Genomic DNA, 26,562 nt, shown 5'->3' on the forward strand with positions numbered 1-26,562 from the left:
TTTAACCAATCAATGGCTGTCTGCCTTTGATTCTCTTTCAGGCCATAATATGAAGCAGTAGAAGAGAAAGAAGTCACATACTTAGTCTATCAGACGAATTCTGATAGGCCCATCCTATCAGACTGGCCCATCCTCCATTAATTGGTTTTAACAGAGCAGGGAGCATGCTTGGTGCTATCTTTTGGTACCAGTCTAAATATGACTGGCTTCCCTGGTGGCTCAGTGGTGAAGAATCTGCCTGCAATGCAGGAGACACGGGCTTGATCCCTAGATCTGGAAGATCCCCTGGAGAACGAAACAGCAACTCACTCCAGTATTCTTGCCTGGAAAATCCCACGGACAGAGGAGTCTGGCAGACTACAGTCCATGGGGTTGCAAAGAGTTGGATGTGATTGATCGGCAAAACAACAACTAAATATAACTGTCTTTACTAGATTTTCCCCATCGATTCAACTTCAATGTTAGGTGAGTATAGAAAATGTTTGAAACAGCACTGAAAAACTGTTCAGACACATATTAAGGCATAATACAACGGTCTAGAAATGAAAGCGCAACAACAATGGAGATGTGGAAAAAACAAAACAAAGCCAACCGTTAAATGTTGGAAATAGAGCTTAGAACTATGAAGCCTGCTCTCCCTTTCTCCTCTTTGACGGAAGTCAGATTCTGCTTACTCTTCTGGGCCCGATTCAAATTCTAGTCCCTTCAGTAAAGGTTTCATAGGTCACTGCAACTACGATCATTTCTTCCTCTTCTTTCATGAATTATGAATCATTTCACCAAAAGCATAAATAATGAATAACTAAAATTACCGTTTGCCTTTTCTGGCATCTGTATGCTGACTTCCCAATTAATTTTAAGTTTCTCTGAGGAAGCATATTGGCAGTACTTTCTGTACCTTCCATTGGCATAGCATGGTGTTTTGCATAGAGAAAAGCTTAATACATATTTTACAACATATTTTCCCAAAGGGCCGTGGAAACTAGCTGTTCCACCTATTATTAGCAGAAAGCACAGTTCCAAACCAGAAATTATTGTGTCTTGGTATGATCTCCAAACATCTCAAGAAAAAGCTGTCTAATCAACATGGTCTTAAGGGTATTCATGAAATAAGTTGACACAACACAGAAATCAACAATCACAAAAACTGTGTTTAACACAAACAGGTAATTTGTACATTTTGGATGAATTTTTGTTCTTTCAAATAAAGGTTGAAGAACCCTCTCATTTTACTGATTCTAATGAATATATTTATGGATTAAGAAATTTGAATTTTGCACCTAGTTCAACCAAAAACAACTTATAAAAACTGTTGGTAAATCTTAAAGATAAAGGTTTAAAACATCCATCAGTAGATAATGGAATGGTCTAATTCCCATCAAACTATTCTAGGTTTTAATCAGATGCTATCGTATGAATTTAAAATAGAACTTTTAAAAGATAGATGTATAAACTAATAACAGAGTGATGCTGTAGTTTAAAAAATAAGATAAAATTGACAGTTTGGGGAAACATAACGAGTTAGAGCTTCATCTCACACTATGTACTCTAGAGAAGGCAGGATGGATTTAGAAAGTAATCCTTTTAAGGAAACTTAAAAAATTCGAGAAAATATTAAATAAAATTTAATAAAATAAACATTTCAAGTTGAGTATTTAGTGGATCCTTGCTTGGGAAAAATGAACATGAAAATAATGAAAGAGACTACAAAGGAAAGGATATTCATATAAAGATATGTTCATATAAAGATATGTTCATATAAGGATAAACTTATATGAATTAAATTTTGAAACCCTAGGACAACAGATAAAAATATAAGAGCAACCCATACTCATTCAATAGATATTTACTAAGCATCTACTATATTCCAGGCATTATTTAGGTTTCGGTAATTATCTATCTACCTACCTACATATCCATCCATCCATCCATCCATTTATCTAACAGATAAAGGTCTGTACAGCCTTGCTGTCAAGGAGTCTACATTCTAGTGGAGAGAGGCTGATGTTTAACGAAGCACATTCTCAACACTTAGCATGGGCTGTACAGCCTTGCTGTCAAGGAGTCTACATTCTAGTGGAGAAAGGCTGATGTTTAACGAAGCACATTCTCAACACTTAGCATGGGCTGTACAGCCTTGCTGTCAAGGAGTCTACACTCTAGTGGAGAGAGGCTGATGTTTAATGAAGCACATTCTCAACACTTAGCATGGGTAAAGATGAAGAGTGCTATGGAAGGAAAGGAGGGATAAGAGAGAGGACTAGAAGTGCCAAGGGCTGTGCTTGCTGGGTGGCTGAAGTATTAAACAGGGTGGCCAGACATCAGTGAAGGAGAAGATTCAAATAAAGACTTTCAAGAGGTACGGGAATGAGCCCAGTGAGTGTCCTGGGGGTGGATGAGGCGTTCCAGGAAGAGGGAACAGCCATCTGCTAGTAAAGCAAAGGCAAAGGAAAAACGGGAAAAACATTTGTGACACATGAGATGAGCTGAGAGATATCCTTAATAGGGAGAAGCATTTTTGGAAACTGGTTAAAAACATCAGTATCTTACAGAAAATGGGCAAATGGCATGAACAGAAATCTTGGCATGAAAGTCAATAAAAGTGAAATATATCCAGTCTTAAAAGGAATTGAAAAAGTATACATTAAAGTAACCTCACTCTAGGGAAATCCAATTTGTGAAGATTAAATAGTCAGTAAAGATGTGACGAACTGGACTCTCTTCGTGGAAGCATAAAACAACACAACATTTTGTCAAATGTTAAGACAACATCTGTGGGAAGGTATATTTACCATGACATGTAAATGATTAATACCTAGGTAACCTCCAAACTGGTTTCTGGCCCAGCATACATCTGTGGGCATTTGAAGCCTCCATATGAATGTTCCATAAACACCTCCGAGTCCAAATGTCCAAACTGATTTCCTGCAGCCACAATACCAATCCCCAAAGCTCGCCTTCTGTTTCAGCGAATGGTACCAATGTATATCTGTGCCTAAGACACAGACCCATCCTCACGGCTTCTCTCTTGCTTCCTGAATTCCATCATTCCCGTGTCTCATCAACGCTACTTTTGTAATATTTCCTGAATCCATCCCTTCCTCTCCATTTCCACCAGAATGGTCTTCGCTCAGCTCTCACCATTTTACACCTAAGCTGAGTAACAGCTGCTTGCCTGGCCCTCGATAGCCAATCTCAGTTCCACCTCATCCGCCCCTTCATTACCACAGGGCTCCTTCTAAAATACTAAACTGGGTCAAATCACTACTTCATTTACATTTTCAAGTGGCCCCTACTGCTGTCAGGTTAGAATCCAAACGCCGTAGAGGCAGACTTGTGTGAGCTGATCCCTGATCATCAGCTGTCATGTCCTGCCAGTCTAAACTCTTCACTCCGTCCATCATAATTTCCCTGTGAATTACACACCGCACCTCCCTGCCTTCATCCATGCCATTGTCTCTGCTTGCCCCCGCCACCACCCCACAACCTATACTGCTCACCAGACAACGTCTCTTTCCCTTTTCAGACTCAATTGGCACAAGATAAAATCTTTGCTTTTAGTGTTGATCAGCCTGAGTTAGTGTATCTCAAAGTTAAGCATGCATCAGTCATCTGGATGGCTTGTTAAAGTTTCCAGGGTTTCCACCGCCCAAGGTTTTGAGTTGGTCAGTCTGGGGTGGGGCCTGAGAATCTGTATTTTAACAAGTTTCCAGGTGACGTGGATGCTGTCTGTCTAAGGGCCACACTCTGAGAACCACTTGTCTGGAGAAGTCTTCATTGAAGAAACTCAAGTTTGGCTGGCTGCTCGCTTTTTCATTCATTAAACAAGTGTTCGCTCTGTGAATATGTGTCTACTCCAGCCCGTGAATTAGGTCAGGTATTCTGCATAGAGGTATCAAGAGAATCTCTCTCTCTCTGACAGGAAGGAGGCAGGACTGACGTGTACAGTTCTGCAGGTTGGACACTGTGTAAATGGTGCCCAGTGACATACTGCAGTTAAGCCAGAGGTGATGGTCCTGGCCCTCAGAGAAACAAGCCTTTGGTTAACAGAGCAGTGTGATGGATGTCATTATACAAAGAGGCAAGATTTTCTTTGAGACATGAGCAGAACCTCCAAACCCAGCTATGCACTTGGGCAAAAGAGTCAGGCGAAGCTTGCTAGAGGATGTGATGCGTTCAGGGAGCGTGGAAGGGTGAGGAGACGTTACTAGAGGGGAGGGGGGACAGCAAGGCTGGAAGGAAGCCTCACAGAGACACAGAGACACAGCATATGCGGTGGCAAGTGGACTGCTGTGGACGGAGAAAAGAACGTCGGGAAGGAAGCCTCACAGTAGAGACACAGAGACACAGCATATGCGATGGCAAGTGGACTGCTGTGGACGGAGAAAAGAACGTCGGGAAGGAAGCCTCACAGTAGAGACACAGAGACACAGCATATGCGATGGCAAGTGGACTGCTGTGGACGGAGAAAAGAACGTCGGGAAGGAAGCCTCACAGTAGAGACACAGAGACACAGCATATGCGATGGCAAGTGGACTGCTATGGACGGAGAAAAGAACGCGGGAAGGAAGCCTCACAGTAGAGACACAGAGACACAGCATATCACGATGGCAAGTGGACTGCTGTGGGACGGAGAAAAGAACGTCGGGAAGGAAGCCTCACAGTAGAGACACAGAGACACAGCATATGCGATGGCAAGTAGACTGCTGTGGACGGAGAAAAGAATGTCGGGAAGGAAGCCTCACAGAGACACAGAGACACAGCATATTCGATGGCAAGTAGACTGCTGTGGACGGAGAAAAGAATGTCGGGAAGGAAGCCTCACAGAGACACAGAGACACAGCATATCACGATGGCAAGTAGACTGCTGTGGACGGAGAAAAGAACGTCGGGAAGGAAGCCTCACAGTAGAGACACAGAGACACAGCATATGCGATGGCAAGTGGACTGCTATGGACGGAGAAAAGAACGTCGGGAAGGAAGCCTCACAGTAGAGACACAGAGACACAGCATATGCGATGGCAAGTGGACTGCTATGGACGGAGAAAAGAACGTCGGGAAGGAAGTCTCACAGTAGAGACACAGAGACACAGCATATGCGATGGCAAGTGGACTGCTATGGACGGAGAAAAGAACGTCGGGAAGGAAGCCTCACAGTAGAGACACAGAGACACAGCATATGCGATGGCAAGTGGACTGCTATGGACGGAGAAAAGAACGTCGGGAAGGAAGCCTCACAGTAGAGACACAGAGACACAGCATATGCGATGGCAAGTGGACTGCTATGGACGGAGAAAAGAACGTCAAGGCCTCCACTCACTTTGTCCAACAGGAGGGGCATTCGCTTAATTTGAAGAAATTTTTTAAAATTATGAAATATTGCACATATTCACACATACACACAATGAAATATTTCATGTATATATACATACATAGTGATATATATACACACAATGGAATATTTCATGTATATATACATACATAGTGATATATATACACACAGTGGAATATTTCATGTATATATACATACATAGTGATATATATACACACAGTGGAATATTACTCGGCCATTAAAACAATGAAAGAGCGCCATTTGCAGCCACATGGATGGACCTGGAGATTATCATACGAAGTGAAGTAAGTCAGACAGAGAAAGGCAAACGTCATGACATTGCATTTAGGTGGAATCTAAAATACGATGCAGCAAAACCAATACAATATCGTAAAGTTAAAAAATAAAATAAATTAAAAAAAAAGAAATAAAAAAAAATACGATGCAAAACAGAAACAGACTCAGAAACTTAGAGAACAGACGCACAGTTACCAAAGGGGAAAGGTGGGGAGGGGAGGGATAAATCAGGAAGATGAGTTAACATGTCCCCACTACAATACATAAAATAGGTAACTTACTGTATAGCGTAGGAAATCTGTTTACTGTTCTATAATAATCTAAATGGGAAAAGAATTTGGAAAAGAATAGACGTGTATGACTGAATCACTGCTGTACACCTGAAATTAACACAACATTGTTAATCCACTATGCTCTGGCATAAAGGAAACAGTGTTTTTAAAAGGGATATGAAACAATATTACAGACACACAAGGGTCCACCATTCAGCCTTGCTCTATTAGCTCCACCTCTCTCTTTATAAGACATAAAACAAGGAAACACAGCAACCTATCTCCCTGTCTCTCCCCCCACCCCTCCCCTCCCCTCCCCCGCTTCACCAAGCTAGCCACTATTTTACAGTTGGCGTCTTTTTCCCATGCATGATTTTGTACTTTTACTACGTAAGTGCACAGGCATTTACATCTTAATGAAAGACTCTGTCCAGGACATTACAGCAGAAATTACAGCGCTTGCCTCGACAGGCTTCCTGCGAAGAGACAGGGAGCAGCAGGCAGCCAGGGCCCCGTCAGCCCAGCTCCTCTCCACTGGGTGGTGGGAAGAAGCAGGCCTTGGGCTAGCTTCGCATGATGCCACTGGGCGGTGCAGCAGGGGGTCAGAGGAGAGGGCTGTGAATCAAAAAATCACGTTCTGCTTGTTCAGCTGATTTTAAAAGCGAAAATGAAAACGCACGTTGCCTTGCAGTCAAAGCTGTCAAACGGGCAGGACCAAGACAGAGGCACTGACGAACTCGGTCACCGTGCCCGGCCTGGTGTGTCACCCGCACAAGGTGAGTGTGTGGGTGTGGGTGTAGCATGTCCTGTGGACGCAAAGAATTCCAAAACACCCGGCTACATCCTACCAGCACCACAGACGGGCTTTGATTTCGATATCTGCAAAATGGCAAGACATGACCTGCTGCCCACTGGCTTAACAATGGATGTGGTGATGGCATGGAGCTGAACTTCCTTCTCACTGGGAAGAGCTCTTGGGGCGTCCCTGGGGCCGCTAGTGGTAAAGAACCCACCTGCCAATGCAGGAAACGTAAGAGAAGTAAGACATGAGGGTTCAGTCCCTGGGTCGGGAAGACCCCCTGGAGGAGAGCATGGCAGCCCACTCCTGTATTCTTGCCTGGAGAATCCCATGGACGGAGGAGCCTGGCGGGCTACAGTCCAGAGGGTCGCAAACAGTCAGACACGACTAAAGTGACTTAGCACAGCACAATGAAAAGTCTGTACAGTTACAAATGTATGATCCTTCTCCTCCTAAAGTTAAAGAAAGAAGAGTGAGTGAGAGGAGAGAGACAGAGACAAAGAAAGAAAATCTGGTTTCCTTTTCAACCTCGATTTTCCCGTTTCCCCCAGCTTGATTTCTTATGACCCCTTCTTAGTGATATTTACAACGCCTTCACCGCTTAGTTCCTTTAAAAGTCTACAGTTTAGCTTCTTTTTATTTTTCCTTTTTCTTTGTTTAGAGATGCCAAAGTTTGAAAATCATTGCAGTTGGTGGGAGGGGCCCTCAAAAAGTTTTATGCAGTTTGTGTTGTGCGTATGCGTACGTTATTCACCTGTGCATTATTTACCTATTGCCCATAGACTGCATCGCTACCTTCCCAGCCAATGATCCGTATGTAAAAACACCATGAGATTTGTTTTTGTTTATCCAGATCCTGTTTCCTGGAAATTTAGCTAAATGTCTTTCCTGGGTTTCCATTCATATATATATATATGTATGTGTGTGTGTACATAGTATATATGCACACATATATATTTATTCATATATATGCACATACATGGGCTTCCCTGGTGGCTCAAGGGTAAAGAATCTGCCTGCAGTGCAGGAGACCCGAGTTTGATCCCTGGGTCAGGAAGACCTCCCTGGAGGAGGGCATGGGACCCACTCCAGCATTCTTTCCTGGAGAATCCCATGGACAGAGGAGCCTGGGGGGCTACAGTCCATGGGGTCACAGTCAGACACGACTGAGTGACTCAGCAGCAGCAGCAATGTACACACACACATATTCATATGTGTACAGGCATATGAATATGTATATAATGTATTTTTATACACATCCACACACCTCACAAACATGTGTGTGTATGTGTTTGTTGAAATGCAGTTTTGAACTGCATGGCTAATAAATTAATAAATTCTCCTTGGTCAATGCATTCTTCACAAAGTCCATCACACCGGTCTCTCCTGACCCTAATGCCACCTTAGTAACACAAAGCTCATCACTACAGACTGGAGGCCTCCACTGCTTCCAGCTGGCTGCAAAATCAGCTCCTCCAAAGCACCACCCTGACCGTGCCTCTCCAAAACGGAAAAGCCTTCAACAGCTGCCTGATTGTGACCAATCTTCTCGGTGCCTCCATTCCATTATGACCAGATCTCACTTATGGATGCAAAGTACGTTTTCCAGCTCCATTTTTCAGATTCTTTTGCAACCAGGAGTTAGTAGATGAGACTGCAGGCAGAAACCATGAGGGGAAATTCAGAGAAAGTCTCCTAGAGAGTGAAACCAGCTGTTAATGGGTGCCTTTTGCCCCCCTCTTCCCATCTTCCCTGCTGCCTTGAATTTATGTGGGAGGGCTAGAAGTCTAGCAGCTATGATCACCCAGGAGGTAACCCTGAAGATAAAGTCATATGCTTGAGAACAGAAATTCAGAAAGATAGAAGGTACCTGAGTCCCTGATGGTAACAGAACCACCCCCAACTGCCCTGGAGAGAAAAATAAATTTTGTGTTTTTTTACTGTTATTTAAGATTTTTGGCAAAAGGCAGGCCCAACATAGTAGTTTGTTCTCTCTCCAATTCTAGCTATTTCTCTGCTCTGGCCAGTGTAATATGATGATCAGTTTTTTATTCTTCTTTTAAAATTTTATTCATTTTTTAATTGGAGGATAATTGCTTTACAAGATGGTATTGGTTTCTGCCACACATCAACACCAACCGGCCATGGGTATACATATGTCCTTTCCCTCTTGAACGTCCCTCTCATTTTCCAATCCATTCCGCCCATCTGTTTTGTCACAGAGTACCAGATCGTCTTGGGACAAGAGCTTACAGATAGAAAGGTTTGCATTCGCACCCAGCCTGACCGCTACGACATCCTCAGGCCCTGTTCCTTATTCCTCCCGCTCAGTTACCTTGTCTGGAAACTGAGAAGAAGAATATGCACGTTAAAGGCTTTGCTGTTTTTCTTTCACCCAGTTTCTTGGTTGTTATTGGCCCCAAAGCATCAATAGAGACAATAACTGAGGGAGGGAGAAGGAGATAAAATTCAAACCAGGATGTGTTCCCACTTGTTCACAGCCCTTGTCAGCAATTTAGGGGTCGAAAAGGTTCAGGTTGCTAAGTTTCAAAAGTCAGAGGGAAAAAATATCAACCAACTGGACTTCAGTTATTGATATTTTATGCATAACTGAAATCTGAGTAAACATATGTTGCATTTTCCAAACACCCCTTTCCCTGTAGATAAATGCATACATACATACACACACACAAAGATTTCAAGAACGTTGGCCCTGGGGGAATCACTTGTCCCAAGTCCCTGGAATGGAGAAGTCACACAATTCTTGGTATTTGCCATTTGGATAAATTAACTCATAATGAATGACTTGAAGAAACAATTCCTTTTAAATGGCACTGAATTGCAAAGAAGCAAATTCTGCTCAGACTCTTCCATCCTGCAATTTCATTTCTGCTCTTATGCACATTAACCTAAATTGGCTGGATACAAATCTTGCTGAATTAAATTTGATTTGATGAGAACATTTGCGTGTCCGTGCAGGCAGAGTGCAGTATGTGTAGGTTTTTCAAATGTTATTTTAAATGTTCTTTGACGAATGATTCAGCTTTGCCATAACTTCAAGAGTGAACTAAATTTTTGGTCCTGCGGATACATCTTGTGAATGAACTAGATCATGGCCCTTTGCTGGGAAATCACTGAAGGAGCAGTTTGTTTTTTTCCTGAAGAAAGCCACACGGCCTCGGAGGCAAGCACACTGGACACAATGCACGCTCTGGATCACCCTGAGATTGGCTGAACCCACGGACGCGGAGCCCAAGGATGAGGAGGGTCGACTGTACTACATCATCGTGTCGACTTGGGAGCATCGGGCACCTGTGGATTTGGGTGTACCGGGGGACCAGGAACTACGCTGTGCCTTTAAATCCTTGCTGCCTCTGCCTCCCGTGACCCTCTCTTACCATCACCCGACACTGTTTAAAACCTCCTGGCTCTTCTCAGTCCAGCTTTCTCATCAAGCTCTAACGGGCAGGCTTGGCCACTGGGTCATATCTTCCTGGGCCCAGGACACCAGCAAGTGTTTCAACCCAAATGATAACCTTCCATGTTACTGCCAGACTTTCTAAAACACACAAACAAAAACTCAAATAGACTTGGCTCCAAGTATTTCTGGGGGAGAAAAGCCCATTTTAAAGGATGCTTTATTCAGGTCACTAAAGGCCAGAATTCCAACCTCTCACCAGAAGTTCCACTCTGAAAAGATACAGAAGAAGGACTCTTGCATTTCACAGGTCCCCAAAGAGAATTCAGATGAAAGAGTAGAGGTTAAAAAATTATGGACAATTCCCTGAGCATTATCCACAGTCCATGTCCAAGAAATGCATGAATCAAGTATTGTACTTGGGACCTCAACCCCTAGAAATCCCCTACATTCTCCTTTAGCTGCATTACGGGCCAGAAGGTATTCAGGGGTTCTGTTGTCTGAAATTCTCTGAGGTTTTTTTTTTTTTCTAGTTTTGGTAGTTATTGAACAAAGAAAGTGCTGGAAAAGCAGCGTGGCCTCTTGTCTTCTCCAACTTTGCATAATGACTATAAACCCCACTCAACAAAGAGTGCACGTGGCTTTAAGAAAGACCATCAGTATTTTCAGTATTTCAGGAAGTTCTCAGTAATTTTTTTGCTCTCAGCTAGTTTTGTTTTTGCTTCATTTTCCTTTGTTGCTTTCGTTTTTTAACAGAGGTAGACTTTACGTATGGCAAAAAGGAAACGGGTTTTGACAAGTGCCATGTAGCACACACGTCTATGAAGACAGACGTGTCTATCACCCCAGAAAATTCCCCGTGCCCCTGCCCAGCCAAGCTGGTCTCTCCCCAGGGTAACCACTATTTTGATTGCTATCATCACAGAATCATTGTGCCTTTTTCAGAACAAGGTAAAAATGGATGAATACAGTGTAGTTTTTAAGTGACTAATGTCTCATGTTTTAAGCATCTATAAAACACCTCTTGGCTTTCTTATCTGCAAATTGAGGGGCCTGCCCTGTGAAAACAGTGGGCAAGTCTTCTGAGGAGCTGCAGGTTTCCTGGGAGCCTGAGAAGCCACCTTGACTGGGGGTGGATGGCATGCGAGCAGAAGCGTGGGCTTCTCTCCTCCCAGCAGAACAGCTGTACTTTTCCGTGTCTTACAAATTGCCTTTCGCTGGAAGACTGCATTCAAGTGTTCTTTGTAAAAAAAAAAATTTTTAAGTTGGAGAAGTGCAGGTCTAGCCGATTCTTACCGATCCCTCTCCCTGGAACATTCTATAAATTACAAATCGTGTTTCTGATATGAGAGCCGGGACTGGCCCCCTGGAGGGAAGGCTGGGAGACAGCGGCAGCCAGACGAGGGGCCCCCGGGGAGGCCAGGGCCCCGAGCTCTGTAATATTAGCACTGGCGACAATCAGATAGCGCCACCCCAACCGAGGCGGCTGGACAATAGGCCAGAGGCGCTGGCGATGGCAGGCACAAAGACAGCATTCAGGAGGCCCGGCTCCACCGCCAGCCAGGGCTGCACAGACGCCACAGACCCCGGCCCAGCCGGAATGTCACCTCGCCGCCAGAAAGCCATCTTTCCTGGTTAGCTTTTAAACTGCTAAAAATAATAAACACAGAGAGGGAAGTGCTGACACGATCTTAACTGCAGAGACAAACTGAAACCGTTGTTATAATAACGTCAACAAACCGGGTTCCAAATGCCATCCAGCACTCCAAATATCAACAGTGGGGGACTGGAGGGAGGCTGGGAGACTTGTCCGTGTAGAAAGCGGGTCTTCACTGCACAGTTGCTTTCGTCTACCTGACTCGCTCCGACCCAGGGTAGAGATGTGATCCTTCTGCCTTCTTTAGCACTCAAGGAAGGGAGGTTGGAGGGAACTCTGGTTCTGCATCCACCGTTTTCCCACATAACAAATGACAAGAGGGCTCCTTTCTCTCTGCTCCCAGTTATTACTTTTTTTCCCCAAGGGAATTCGAAGCATCCTTTTCTCCATTATGTTTATTTTTAACTGGCTGAATGCTTTGTATTTCTCCTCAATACCTACAGAGTTCAAAACTATCTTAAATAACAACACCAGCAATGCATAAGCAAGAAGATCATTCCCAGAATGCCGCAAAGTGACAATCATAAAATCACGAATCTGCAAACAAGCGCAACATCTGACCTGCCGATCCATGAGACCCCGTGTGGAACTTGGCACCCACGCAGGACGGCCAGTGGGAGGGAGACTGCAGATCTGGAAAAAGAGAAACATAAGAAGATAAACAAAAGTGTTTTTTTGTTTTAAAGTCCCCCAACATTTGCTTAATCCGCCACTGTTCTTCTATGTTTGAATAGGGTCTGGTTTCAGAGCTGTCTCTGATTTTGAATACATGCAAATAGACTTAGATAAAACCCCATTCCAAAGAGGAGCCGGTTTCAGAGAAAGGGACTTTAACACAAGGATTCTAATAACACATTTTGGGATGGGACAGGGTTTCTGAGTCCCAAGGACCTACTTTCCTGTGCACAGGATTCCCGGCCTTGGAAGAGGTCTAAAAGGCAAACGTGAACTTAAACAATTTAGAACTTCTGTGCTAAACACTGTGCAGCTGGGTGTCAGAAGAAGGTCCCCAGGGTGGGTCCTAACACGCCCCAGCTGCGGCTGTGCCCCTGTGAGTCGGCAGGAGGCGGGGCCGAGAGGACCACGGAGATGCTGGATGGTGGCAAGTGCGGTGATGCTGGGGACACTTCCCCCGTGTCTTCTAAACAGATGAAAGAGAAACTAGGGCGTTTGCTCTCGCAAGAGATGACGCCTCCAGTGCCTGTCTGCACAGCAAGCGAGGGGCTGCTCTTCCAGTGACTGTGGGCCCATGGCTGTTGTTGTGAGGAGCTTAGAAATCACGGGGAAGCAGAGGTTGGCGAGGGCGAGACAAACATCTGGGTCCCCTCTACCCAGAATGGACCACGGACCTGTTATTATCCGCTCTTTTAAAAAAAGTCAAACAAAATGGAGCATAGGTAAATCTCCTTGACGACCTGCTCCAAGGTCAGACCACCAATTTGTTTGCATGTTTCCAGTAGGCTTTTTTTTTTTTTCCTTTAAACACTTACAATATGAGTCCCCAGGACAAGGAACAGCGTTTGCGTGTATGGTATGAATCTAAGTACATGTATCTGTTGTTCTACATTTGGACTCAGTGTTATGTGTGTGACCTGACCATGTTGAGAGCGCTCTAGCTCAGTCTTAGCTCACTGCCTTTCCCCCAAGCACCATCAAAGCCGCTGTCATGGCATTAAACTGTGTGCTACTTATGTGTGTGTGTGTGCGTATGTAGGTGTGCATGTGTAAGTTTTCTCGGCAACTCCACTCAGCTTCTCAAGATGCTGCTCTTTCTTCTATACTCTGGCTCCATGCAGAGTGAACATTAGGTGTGGTAAAAGGCAAAACGTTTGCTAAAAATTCATCTGCTTATTATAAATCTTCTTCCCTTTTCAATCAATATTAAGGAGTTGACAAGGCAGGAAGAAGTTTGTGTCTGTAACTGTTGTGGCTTTAAATGTGAGTAGATAGACAACCACTGTCTTCAACACTAATACCTAAAAACAAACTTTGCCTTTGTATGAAAATAATATTGAATCTCAATTTATTTTTTGAGGGTATAAATCTGATTTGGATTTTAGAGAATATTTGTGAATCCAAGTCAGTGAAAACAAGCTAAACATTCTCAATAATTAATAACAACAATAAGCAATTTAATACATAACACTTCCTAAGCACGTTTTGTGGGCTGGGTTCGCTAATTTTCTCAGAATTTCATTTAATTTAATAATCACAATGCTTGTATGAGGTAGGCATTATTAATAACCCCATTGTTCACACGAGGAAAAGAGAGGCAGAGAAAGGTGTAAAATTTTGTCCAAAGGCAAACTGTGAAGCAGAGACTAGCTGGGACACTCACTCAGGCAGTAAGATGTCAGGGGTCTCATTCTGAATTACTGAGAACAAGCTCAGGTTTAAAGATGAAAACAGCAGAGAGGAAAACTGGAGAACAGTGTCACTGAGGTGGCTTCCAAGTTTTGCTATAATACAAATGGACAGCATCTCTTTCATGGTGTGGTTCAAACCAAGAACAAACCAAATTAGAGTTCTCCAAGCAGACGAATTCAAAGCAATTTCCTAGTGATGAAGGAAATTTAAAGTAGCAAGGTCAAGCCCCAGACCTTTCCAACTTAAACAGTCCCATCTTTAATTCTTCTTCTCTTCAGAAAACAGGGAGCTGTGGATTTGCTCATGGCTCAAAGAAGGCATCCCGGTTTGTTTATACAAGATTCAAAGCAAAAATGAGAATCACTCCTTGGGACAACTTTAGCCCAGAATGTGTGTTCTTGAGACGCTTTCAACTGGGACACAAATATATTAGCAGTGTGGTTATTTTGTACTTCCAAAAGATTCTTTTTTATAACTGATTCATATTTATGTTTGGAAGACATTTATTTCTGGGCATGAAACAGTTCATTTTGTTAAGCCATCTGACCTGAGGTAAGGTTGGCACCACTTCCCGTGACTGCTCCCAATTAATGCAAATTGAAGGTTAAAGGATAAATAAAGCTCCTTTAACTTGGTTTATTAATATGTTATTTATAAATGACTCTTTACTTGGTCTATTTTTTTTAGCCTATAACTATGTACAAATGAACTCTAAAGAATGAACTAGAGAATACATAATGTGTATTTTATTGCAAAGTTTTCATTTAAAAAGGGTTACTCTTACAGCAGAAAATGAATATCATCTACCTCTCTATCTTTGTTCTCAGGTCTCCTGTCTGATCCCATAGAGCCTGATATTGACCAACTCCATTGCATTCATGGCGCATCCTCAGCCCTACCTGCCCTTTGGAGCTCCTCTTCCCAAAGAGGTTGGGTCCTGCCTCCTTTAAGTTTGGTTTTGGTCATGTGACTTGCTTCAGCCAATGGCATGTTAGCAAGTATGCTCATGGAGAAGTTTGGAAAAGTTCTTGCTACGTTTATGTGCTTTCTTTGCTCCTCTGTAACTGCCATGAGAACGCACCGGGGCTAGCCTGTCATGCCTGAGAAACACAGGATGGAGTTGACTCATGCCTCAACCAAGACCATTCTAGACCAGCCTAGAGCAGCCAAGCCCCATACATAGGAGCGCACCCAAGATGCTCAGAACCACTCAGCCGGCCCCAGGTGTCCAGGAACAAGGGCAGCCCTGCTTTTTTTTGTTTGTTTGTTTGACTTATAAATTCAAATTCCAACAATTGACTTCTCATATGCTTTATATCTTTCATTTGCATCTGTTAGTAAGCCTTCTCAGTTCCTCTCTTACCGGTTATCGTATAATCATAAAAAGGGAGTGAATGCATAAAGTCTAGCAAAAAATCAATCCCTTAGGCTTGTTGTCCTTCTTATCCTCCAGTTCAGGTCCTGCCCTCGGGGGCAGCCTCTCAGTCACACCTGGGCCCCCTTGTGATGGACAGGACGCTACACAAGGCATTCACTGGCACAGAGAGCTCCATCTACAGGAATATCTGAGAGTCAGAGCAGACACTGCGCTTGAAGGTTAGAAAGGGCCTGAATAGACAGAAAAGGATGTTTAGGGAGCAAGAGCCGTGGAAGCAAAGTGCACGAACCACGGAGGGAGGGAGCAAGTGTTCTGGTTAGACTCAGAGGTTGTGTATTTGGGAGGAAGACGCAGAGAAGGAAGAAAGGCAAAAAAGCTGCAAAGGTGAGAACTGGAAAGAGCTGGGACCACTGAAAAGAAAGGATAATTATGTGATGTTTGTGACCCCATGGACTGTAGCCCGCCAGGCTCCTCCGTCCATGAGATTTTCCAGGCAAGAACACTGGAGTGGGTTGCCATTTCCTTCTCCAATTATGTGATGTAACAGGTGCTAATTATCCCATATATAAATGTGTCAATCTACCATGTTACACACCTTACATTGACACAATGTTATATGCCAAATACATTTTGCTAAAAATAAAAAAAGAGCTTGGAGCCCAATCCAAGCAGATTTGACTTCTTTCTGTTCTGAAGGCAATGGGGAAATGAATTGGTTCTAAGCAGAGAGCAATATGACCCAAATGTGTGTTAGAAATGTTACTCTGATAAAACCTATGGGGTAGATGGGAGGGAGAGAAACAGATGAGGGGTTTGTAATTCAGCACAGACCTCAGGGAGCTCACAGCCTTCCTGAGCACATTGACGGGAGTCTGTGTAGACTTTCAGTTTTCCTAGAAATAGGACAGAGCTTTCACATGGTTTTCAAAGGAGCCCATGACCCTTGACCTTATCAAACACTGTAAACTCCAGAAGCAGGGCATGATCTAGAGAGCAGGGTCACAACCGCACCAGTGGCAATGGGAATGGAAAGGGGCAAACAGGCATAAACATGCGTCAGGCATTACCGCACATAATCTATTAACAGATGGATAGGAAGAGAAACGAAACAAGAGCAATGAAGTATAATGAATAATGTAAATGAAGTATAATGTATAAAAATACTGAATCACTGTGCCGCACACCTGAAACTGATACAATATTGCAAATCAAGTATAATTAATTAAAAAAAAGGGAACAGAGGAAAAAAAAAGGTTTAATTCTGGGCTATTTCCACCTGCTGTTCGTTTCTGCTCCCAGTGAAATGGAGGAAGCAACTCATGTTTCCAAGATCCATAAAGAGCTCCTAGGTTAAAAATTTCAAAGACAAACACAAGGTATGGATGTCACTGCTGTCCCCTTCCCATGCCATCACAGATACTACTAATCAAACCCAAACTTTCCATCCTGCCAGTCCAAACACCATCCCCAAACCCCTCTCAACTAGCTCCCTTCCGAGGCAGCCACTGTTTTTTTCTAGAATGATTATCTTTATTTATAGCATTCACTTTCTTTGGTTCCATAAGGAGGAAGCACCAATGAATGGATGTACTTAACATAAAGTATTAATACTAATAGGACCTGTATATACACATTTATATGCATATCTCCCACATATGGGAAACTTACACACAATCAGGTCACCTGCTAGATCTTATTCAAGTTCTTGAGTTCACTTAATGTTAACTCAAAGCAATTAAATATACATTTGAATGAAGCTGAATTAGGGGGGAAATTTTGGTATGCATGAAAACTTACTCTATTATTAAATAATCATAGTAGAAGTTGAAAATTAGCACATGTCATCATAATCAACTGCTAGTGATCCCCATGTCTGGTGAAGTCTCAGGCAAGTGGGTATGTAATGTTACCAAAAGCCGTCCTTCTATCAAAGTATGATGGGTTGGTCGGTATTTGAAAATCACTAGAGCAGTTTTCTAATTTTGGGTGTTTTCCATACGACATTTGAGGTGTCATTATCAGTTGCCTTCTACATGGGACCATAATAAAGACAGATTCGGATAAGCCAAGCTTTTTCTACTTGTACTTTTGATCAACAAGAAGGTAATTGCTATCTATATGAACACGAAGACTCCCTGTTCCCTTGAACCCCAAACCCCACAGTTTAATCTGTTCAATTCCAAAGATACACCTTTTAGAAACTTGTGTATATATAAAAATATTCCAAGAAAAAAAAATCTCTAGTGTAAAAAATTCCCAGCAGTAATTATTTGATCATGACCCACAATAAGAAGCTTGTCCTAATCTATAACACATGTCCGTATATTCGGACGTGTCGCAGGTGGCGCTAGTGGTAAAGAACCTGCCTGCCAGGAAATGCAAGACACTCAGGTTCAATCCCGGGGTCAGGGGTCCTCTGGAGGAGGGAATGGCAGCCCACTCCAGTGTTCTTGCCTGAAGTAGCCATGGACACAGGAGCCTGGTGGGCTACAGTCCATAGGACAGAAAAGAGTCAGACACGACGGAAGTGACGTAGCACGCACACGCACACGCATATCTAGCTAAAACGAAAGGTCCGTAAGATCATATTCTTGCTCATGTGGTGTATTTGGATATTTTCTATTTCATTAACGCTATCCTATTCTTTATAATATACTATTTCATTAAAGAAAAATTACTAATAACCTACTAAATTGATTTCCTTACCCACAAATAGGGCCCAACCCACAGTGTAAAAGGCACTACTGTAGCAAAATAAAGTACCCCGACTTCATTGACCAATGTAAACATATCCACAAAAGATCAATCCTGGGCAACTTAGCAGGAAAAAAAAATCTCTTGGCTCTCTGTCTAGTATCCTGGATGAAACTAAGGTTTGCTGAGCCAATTTTTGTACTTGGTGGTTGACAATGACTGAGAACTGAAAGGCAGAGATCAAATCCTCTCTCCTTCTCAACACATCTCTTCCGCTGGGTCATTTGTACCGTGCAAGTATCAAGCTATTCAATTTTGCTGTCATTTACTGTTCTTTTTCCAACAGCAATGGAAACGCAGGATCGGCTTACTGTCTCCTCTCTTCAGTAGAATTCAATTATTCTCTCTCCTGCCCCTTTGAACAAAGATGGCATTCATCCCTCTGGAAAACCACCCCCAGGGGATCTGCAAACAAAGCCTGGTAGGAAAACCACTACCCACGAAGGAGCAACAGCAGAACCGAGTGTTGAGGATGTCTGTCTGGATTACAGACCAGAACGAACTTTGTAATGATTCTTTTGACCAAGGGCACATGGTTGGAATTGGAGCAACATAATTAACTGTAAAGACAAACTGTAAGAGGATATATGCCTCCAAATTCAGTGGCAGCTACCCCCCAAAAAATCTATTTCTTAAAAGATTAAAAACTATTTCCTCTTTCTAAAAGGAAAAAAGCAAACAAGGACTACAGAATCATCACATAGGAGAATCCTTAGAGGCTTTCTTGCCAGTCCTCTGGTGCCAGAATATTCTTTCTTACCTGTGACTTCTTTGACTTTCACCCACGTACTGCGTGCTCTTTCCCACACATCTAGCTAGTAAAATGCTAGTGAGGGCATCAAAAGCCTGAAGTTTTTCACTTCCACATTCTTTTATTCAGCACTTCTTCTTCTTTGAATTTATCTTATATAAATGGTTATGGATATATATCTTATCTTATATAAATGATTATGGATATATATCATTTTATATATATATATATATATATACACATACACACACATTCACACACATGAAGCCTCAGTGACAAAGATGCTCATGTAATGTTATCTATAATGGCAAAGAGCTCAAAGAATATACAATTAATTGCTAAAGTGGTCATCTTTGAGTGGCGGGTTATTGGGATTCAAATTTTATTCTATATGCTGTTACTTCACTTGTGTCCGACTCTTTGTGACCCCATGGACCTGCCAGGCTCCTCTGTCCATGGGATTCTCTAGGCAAGAATACTGGAGTGGTACGCAGTGGGTATTGCTATTTCCTTCTCCAGGGGATCTTCCCGACCCAGGGATCAAACCTGGGTCTCCCGCATTGCAGGCAGATTCTTTACCAACTGAGCTATGAGGGAAGCCCATTTATTCTGTATACCTATATTTTCCAAATTTTCCCAAATAAAGACAAAGGAATTGAAAAGAACACATCTGTGCTTGTTCTTATTACTGAGACACTGGTGAATCTCCAGGCACAAGTATGATCAGGCTCTGAGACACTATAATATCTCATAAAACTGAATATCTATCTATATATGTGTGTATATACACACATATATATTTATGAACAGCAATTTCATCCTCAAACTCAACAGCGGTGCATACACATATTCACCAAAAGATCTATACAAAAATGTCCATAGCTGTACTTCTCATAGCCCAAGCTGGAAACAATTAAAATATTCATCCTCCAGTAGAAAGGATATATGCCCACAATGAAATATAAATCACAAATGATGGAATGCCTCACAAACATAATATTAAGCAAAAACAAGTCAGACATAAGGAGTACATTCTACATGATCCCCTTATATAAAACTCAAAAATAGCAAAACTAATCTGTAGTTTTAGAACTCAGGAAAGTTCGGTCTTTGGGGGCAGAAACTGAGGGGGAAGAGGGACAGTTTATTCTTCCTGTCAGTGCTCAATCTCATGATGTGAACGGTGGCTGGCTACGGGGGTGCCTGTACTTTGTGAAAATGTATCAGGTAGTGTGAGGATGACTTGTATACTTAGTTGCAAAACAATGAGTCCCTGGAACCATTTTCCCGAGGAATGGATGCATGCATTTTACAGTATGTTTTAATGGGACGCATGTTCATTTTGCTTCAAAAATAAGTTTATTTATGAGACTTTAATAAATAGCTCATGTTTCCCACTCAGCAGTCATAAAAACATTGACATACACGGTAAAAAGCCGTGATTGGACCTAAAGTACACATGGGATAATTTCAGACATCCCGTGGAGTGTAGAGCAATGCTGTCACTTATGTGACATGGAAAGAAACAGCCTTAAATCACCAGAGTCTTCTGTAAAGAGGTTGTTTAGCATGTTATTCATTTTTCCTTTTTGTAAAGAATAGCAAAAAAATTTGTGTGTGTGTGCATAGCTGCAGGAAATGACCAGCAAAATTTGTATAATGGTTCCCTCTTACCACTGGCTTCTAGAAAACTCAGCCCTAAATTTTGGTTTTCAAACTTTGTTTTTACTATGGCCACAGTAAGAAACACGCTTTATATCATAACCCAAGATACAAATACACACATACATTTGTTAACATACAATTTGGCAAATAATACCCTTACTTTGGGTAATATCCTCTGATATTTTCTATTCTAGCCCTTCATATCCTATTTCATTAAAAATTGTGACCACTCACTTAAATGATTTCATGGACCAAGGCTGCCACTGAATTGGAAAAATATTACAATTATGTAAAGTTTAAAAATAAAATACAATTAGGAAAAAAAAAAAAAGAAAAGAAAAATATTTTCTAGAGTTCCTGGCAAATATAAAAAGTTACTGAATATATAATGGTATTCACTTGCATATCAACCAAATCTCCAACTCATTATTGGTGTCTATCTCTGTTTTCTTTTGCTTTTTGCTTTTTCTTATCCTTCATAACTTATGTTAACTTATTCTAGTATATGGATCTTTTTAAGTTATCATCTTTTCCAGAACAAGCTCCCCGAACTGCTTTCAAAGTCACATGATAATCAGTCAAGACAGAACCAGGACAGGAAGGTCCTCCCAAGGCAGCAGGGCCTGCTCCTCTGGGAACAGGAAGCACACTTCCTGTAGGACAGACACTTTCGGTGACCACTGCAACACTCTCTGCAGAGAGGGCACGTGGTGACGGGGACCATGTGACGGGAGCTCACCTCTAACTTTCCAGGGAACAATAGACACTCTTGCTTTCCATGAAGTTCTCCTGCATTTCCGACAGCTGGGAGAGAGCGAGCCGGCTCGTTCCAAGAAATACAAAGGCACTTTAGAAAGAGGAACAAAGGGTTCTACAGTTGACAGTGAAGAACCGCATGAGCATCTCTGCATCTCTGTGATAAAGGAGTTCACGCTCTTGAGTTCCCTTTATCTCTCTTTTCAGGGTGTAAAGTCCTTCTCAGGTCATCGAAGTGGTGTGTCTACAGGAGAATGAGCAGCATGTTGGGAGGAGCCAGTCCAGGCATGTGGGAAGAAACTTTATCTTTCTAACCCGGGGAACATATTTTGCCTTAATAAAACTTAAAAAAGAAAAAAATATTCTCTCAGGTCCTATCAAACAAAACTTTCCCTGCACAAGGTTCTTGTATCACTTTTGGGCAAGCTGCCATCTTGGCTTATCCTCCACGCCCCAAAGAAAGAAAAATATGTTTTGGGCCAGAGCACCAAGGTTCAGTTTGGTAGTGCTGTTTTTGTGAGGACAACATTGTGGGCTAAAGAGGGGTGTGAATATGACTGGTCCTTTCCCTTTAGCAAAAAAAAAGGATCCTGAGGAATCTAACAGGGCTGAGACGGCTTAATTCTTTCCTAGGACGTGGGGCCTAGGCTTAGTTTCTGCTTTCACTCCAAGAGACCATGGATGTTCCCAAGGAAATAACCAAACATGCAAACTAAGATTTACATGCACGGGTTCCACAGAAGTATTTGTCTTATTGGCATGAAGTCAGAAGCAGTCCTTAAGTTCCAGGCTGGCAGGAAGACTTTTAAAATTTAGTATTGTGCAATCATTAAAACTAATTCTTAACAACGTGAGAAATAACCACAATAAAACGTTCAATGTAAAAAGCAAGATGAAAACTACAGATAACAAACCATGTTAAAGCATGTATGCATTACATTTGCACAGAAAAAGACTTGGAAAAAACACTCCAAAATATTAAGAGGAGCTACAAACACTGGCTAGTGAAATCAAGAGTGAACATTAAATTTATTTTTTATTCTTATTTCTTAGTTATCATTTATATCTTTTTACTTATTTATCTCTTATTTATTATTATCTCTTTTTCCCCCAATATTTCCATTATACACATGGATTGCTTTTACAACTAGATAAAAGCCATTGTAAAAAATGTAATTGATGTATTTCTTTATAAATTCTAAATGGTTTTTAAACGATTGTAATTTGTTCATTCACTGACTCATAAATATCTGGAAACTTTGTTCCTTTTCTTTTGACCCATGACAACTTCAGGAGTTAAATTTCTAACTTAACATGGAGAACAGAAAGACCGGATGCCTCGGTGAATCTTACGCAAAGACAAAAAAGAGCGAAACAGGTTCTTACCCTCTGAACGTATTTGTATGAAGGAAAACCAGCTTAAGAGACCTGGTTTTTCTAATGTATATCTTTTTCATGTGGATTGTGTGGACCAACTTAATACTGTAGCTTATTAATAATATTAAGGCTTTAGATGACCCATCTGCAAGCCCACCCAGTTAATGTAAATGTCACACACACGCATGAATTCCCTTGGCAGACTTCCCCAGCCTTACAGCAACTGATGTCGTCCAGCTGGCTAAGGCAAAAGCAAGCAACAGAGTAATCTCTGTGTGTGTGTGCTCAGTCGCTCAGTCGTGTCCGACTCTGTGCGACCCCATGGACTGTAGCCCACCAGGCTCCTCTGTCCATGGGATTGTCCAGGCAAGAATACTGGAGTGGGCTGCCATTTCTTCCTCCAGGGGATCTTCCCCACCCAGAAATCAAACCTGGGTCTCCAGCATCTCCTGCATTGACAGGCTGATTCTTTACCATGGTGCCACCTGGGACTCCCAGAGTAATCTCTACACTATTTGAAAAGGAAATGAAGGCAGTTCCAAAACCTGAGGCTGCCGCCCTCGAGCCTGGGTCACGGGACAGTCACTGTGAGTTCAGCCAGCCCACCAGCTCAGGATGGGAGACCATGTTGCACTGGCAGATTCAGAGAGAAAACAACACGTTAATCTGTTTCCTCATTTGTTTCTCTGACTTTGTATATTTGACAAATAATTCCATATGGCCAAAAAGAAAACTTCCATAAAATCTTGTTCCTAGCAAGCCACCTGACCAATTAAGAGATTTTCTCTTTCATTCCTTAATTGAGCTAAAATAAAACTGAATAAAGCAAGTGCATGAAGCAAACTGTAAGTACAGATGCTCTGGCAACAAAGTGACCCCAATCCCTCTCTAAACTCTGCTGAAATTTTAAAGCCAGTTTCTCAGTAACGTGGATGGGGTATCTCCTACAGTTTGGCAGCCTATGCCCTGCTCTTGATTAAAGTTCCTAAATAAAGAGTGTTCAAGAAGTTTCCAGTGCTATCACAGACTGGATAGAAGCTTGTTTACTTTGGAAAAACAAGAGGCATAAAGGGTTACTGGGACCTATCCATTCGGTTTTCTAGTTTGTAATGGTAAGGTATACTTTCTTTTAATGGTTTTTCCAGTAGTCATGTATGGATGTGAGAACTGGACCAAAGAAGGCTGAGTGCCCAAGAATTCATGCTTTTGAACTGTGGTTTGGAGAAGACTCTTGAGAGTCCGTTGGACAGTAAGGAGACCAAACCAGTCCATCCTAAAGGAAATCTGTCCTGAATAATCATTGGAAGGGCTGATGCTGAAGCTGAAACTCCAATACTTTGGCCACCTGATGTGAAGAACTGACTCATTTGAAAAGACCCTGATGCTGGGAAAGATTGAAGGTGGGAGGAGAAGGGGACGACAGAGGATGAGATGGTTGGATGGCATCATTGACTTGATGGACATGAATTTGAGTAAACTCTGGGAGTTGGTGATGGACAGGGAGGCCTGGAGTGATGCAGTCCATGGGTCACAAAAAGTTGGACACGACTGAGCAACTGAACAACACCAAACTTTCTGACACCTTGAGGCCTTCTCCAGTCCTCAGGCAGAGACATTCGCTACTGACTTTGGAACAGACATCCTGGGGTGGCTGGTGGAGGCGGAGGTAGGGGTGGGAAGAGAAGGGTGTCTGAATGGAAGAGGAGGGGGAACGTGGTTGTGTTCTGTCCGGGTTTCTGCTCTCAGAGAAGGGGTTTTAGTGTCTGTGAGTAAGCGTGAAGAAATCCACACTTCCAAGCTGTATGGAGACCTCAGTTTGGAACCAAGATTATGACCCCTCCCACCCCCAGCTGTGAAGGCTCTCCTGGGCCCCCATCCCCCACGGCCCCACCCCAGGCAGCTCCCTGCTCTGGGTGCTCCGGCTGGTTCTCGGTGACTCTGGACAGAGGAGACCAGAAAAGGCTCATGATGTAAGGGGGAAGGGTTTCTTCACAGGTACACACGGATACACATAATCATGAGGACTCAAATATAGGAGAGAAATAAAAGCTCTTCCGCAGAGTAGAATGCCAGCTAATACAGAAGGAGCAATGGAGTCAGAAAACCATCAATGGATGTTAAAACTAGTGGCTGAAAATTTGAGGAGGAAAATGGCATTTGTATTGTCTTGGGTGCTTCCTCCCAAGTAACATACTAATTCCAAAGAGGAGAGTAGTATCCTTGCACGGGGAACCTGGCCGACAACACTTCAGCTGAGTGATGGAAACCAGCATCACCACTGGTGCAGCGAACTGGCCTCACATGTCCCGAGAAGGACACGAGGTTGCTACTGTGGTCTCCCTTCCAAACAGGCACCACCCGAATCCAACATTGAGGAAACGTGAGAGATCCAATTCTGCAGAAGAATTGGTCTGTATCTTTCCAAAACATCAAGAAACACGAAGAAAGCCTGAGGACCTGTTTCGGAGTACAGAGACAGGACCACTAAATGCAACAGGAGACTGTGGAACAAATCTCGACCGAGAAAAACATTGCTACCAGGAAGACTACAGGACAATTGACAGAATCAGAATACGTAATGTTGATTAGATAACAGTATCATATCAACACTGAACTTCCTGGGCTTGATAACCACACTGCGGTGCTGTAAGAGACGGCCCTTGTTCTTAGAAAATACACACCGAAAAAAAAAAAAAAAGAAAATACACGCCGAAGCAGCTAAGAACGAGGGCAAAAGAGACAGCAGGGTGGGGAACAGAGATCTGATGATAGGAAACCAGTCTTTTCTCCACCCTGGAACTCCTCCCCAGGACTCTCAGAGACTGGGGCCTGCTGCAGGGGGCCGGGGGGTGGTCAACGGGAAGTAAAGCCCAGAACATTCTAGTAAAGGGAGAAAGGGTGTGTCCAACAGGGTCACACCAACACAGAGACACCTAAAACACACACACACCCAACACGTACACACACACCCCACATACACACACCATGCACACACACAGACACCCACATACATACACACCACACACACACACACCCCCCACATACACACACACACCACACACACCCCGTCACACATCAGATATACACACACCCTGCATACACACACCACATAAACACACACCCCCCACACACACACCATTCTCACACCCCACACACACATCGCTGACAAATCCTGCATACACACCCGAAACACACACACTCACACCCCACACATACATCAGATGCACACACACCACACACACCCCCATATATACACACACCACACACACCACATACACACACACACCACACACTCACACCCCCTCACACATCAGATACACACACACCCCGCATACACACACCACATAAACACACACCCCACACACACACACCACTCTCACACCCCCACACACACACTGCATACACACACCCTGAATATACACACCCCACATACACACATCCTATACACATACACACACACACCACACATACACCCCACATACACACCACACACTCACACCCCCCAAACACATTGCTGACATCCTGCATACACACACACCCTCAATACACACACGCACCATGTATACCCTGAATATACACACCCCACATACACACACCTTGCATACACACACTATACACACACATACACACCCACACATATATACACACCACATACTCACACCCCACACATATCGCTGACACACCCTGCATATACAAACACACACCCCAAATACACACACACCATACACACCCTGCACGC

At 42.9% G+C, this 26,562-nt stretch overlaps 1 protein-coding gene across 7 annotated transcripts in view; it reads right to left on the reverse strand.

The window, feature by feature from the left end:
* The window catches only part of THRB (thyroid hormone receptor beta), a 439,267-nt gene that overhangs the window by 237,263 nt on the left and 175,442 nt on the right, over positions 1 to 26,562 (reverse strand). For 6 of the 7 annotated variants that reach the window (XM_070364186.1, XM_070364190.1, XM_070364183.1 and 3 more), the window contains exon 2: positions 12,337 to 12,408. The gene's annotated coding sequence lies outside the window, so the exon portion shown is untranslated. Of the gene's footprint in view, positions 1 to 12,336; positions 12,409 to 21,429; positions 21,700 to 26,562 lie in introns of those variants that run through there. The other variant, XM_070364188.1, reaches the window with a different exon arrangement.

Source organism: Bos mutus, chromosome 27, assembly GCF_027580195.1.
Source record: "Bos mutus isolate GX-2022 chromosome 27, NWIPB_WYAK_1.1, whole genome shotgun sequence".
In the NCBI taxonomy this organism is placed as follows: domain Eukaryota; kingdom Metazoa; phylum Chordata; class Mammalia; order Artiodactyla; family Bovidae; genus Bos; species Bos mutus.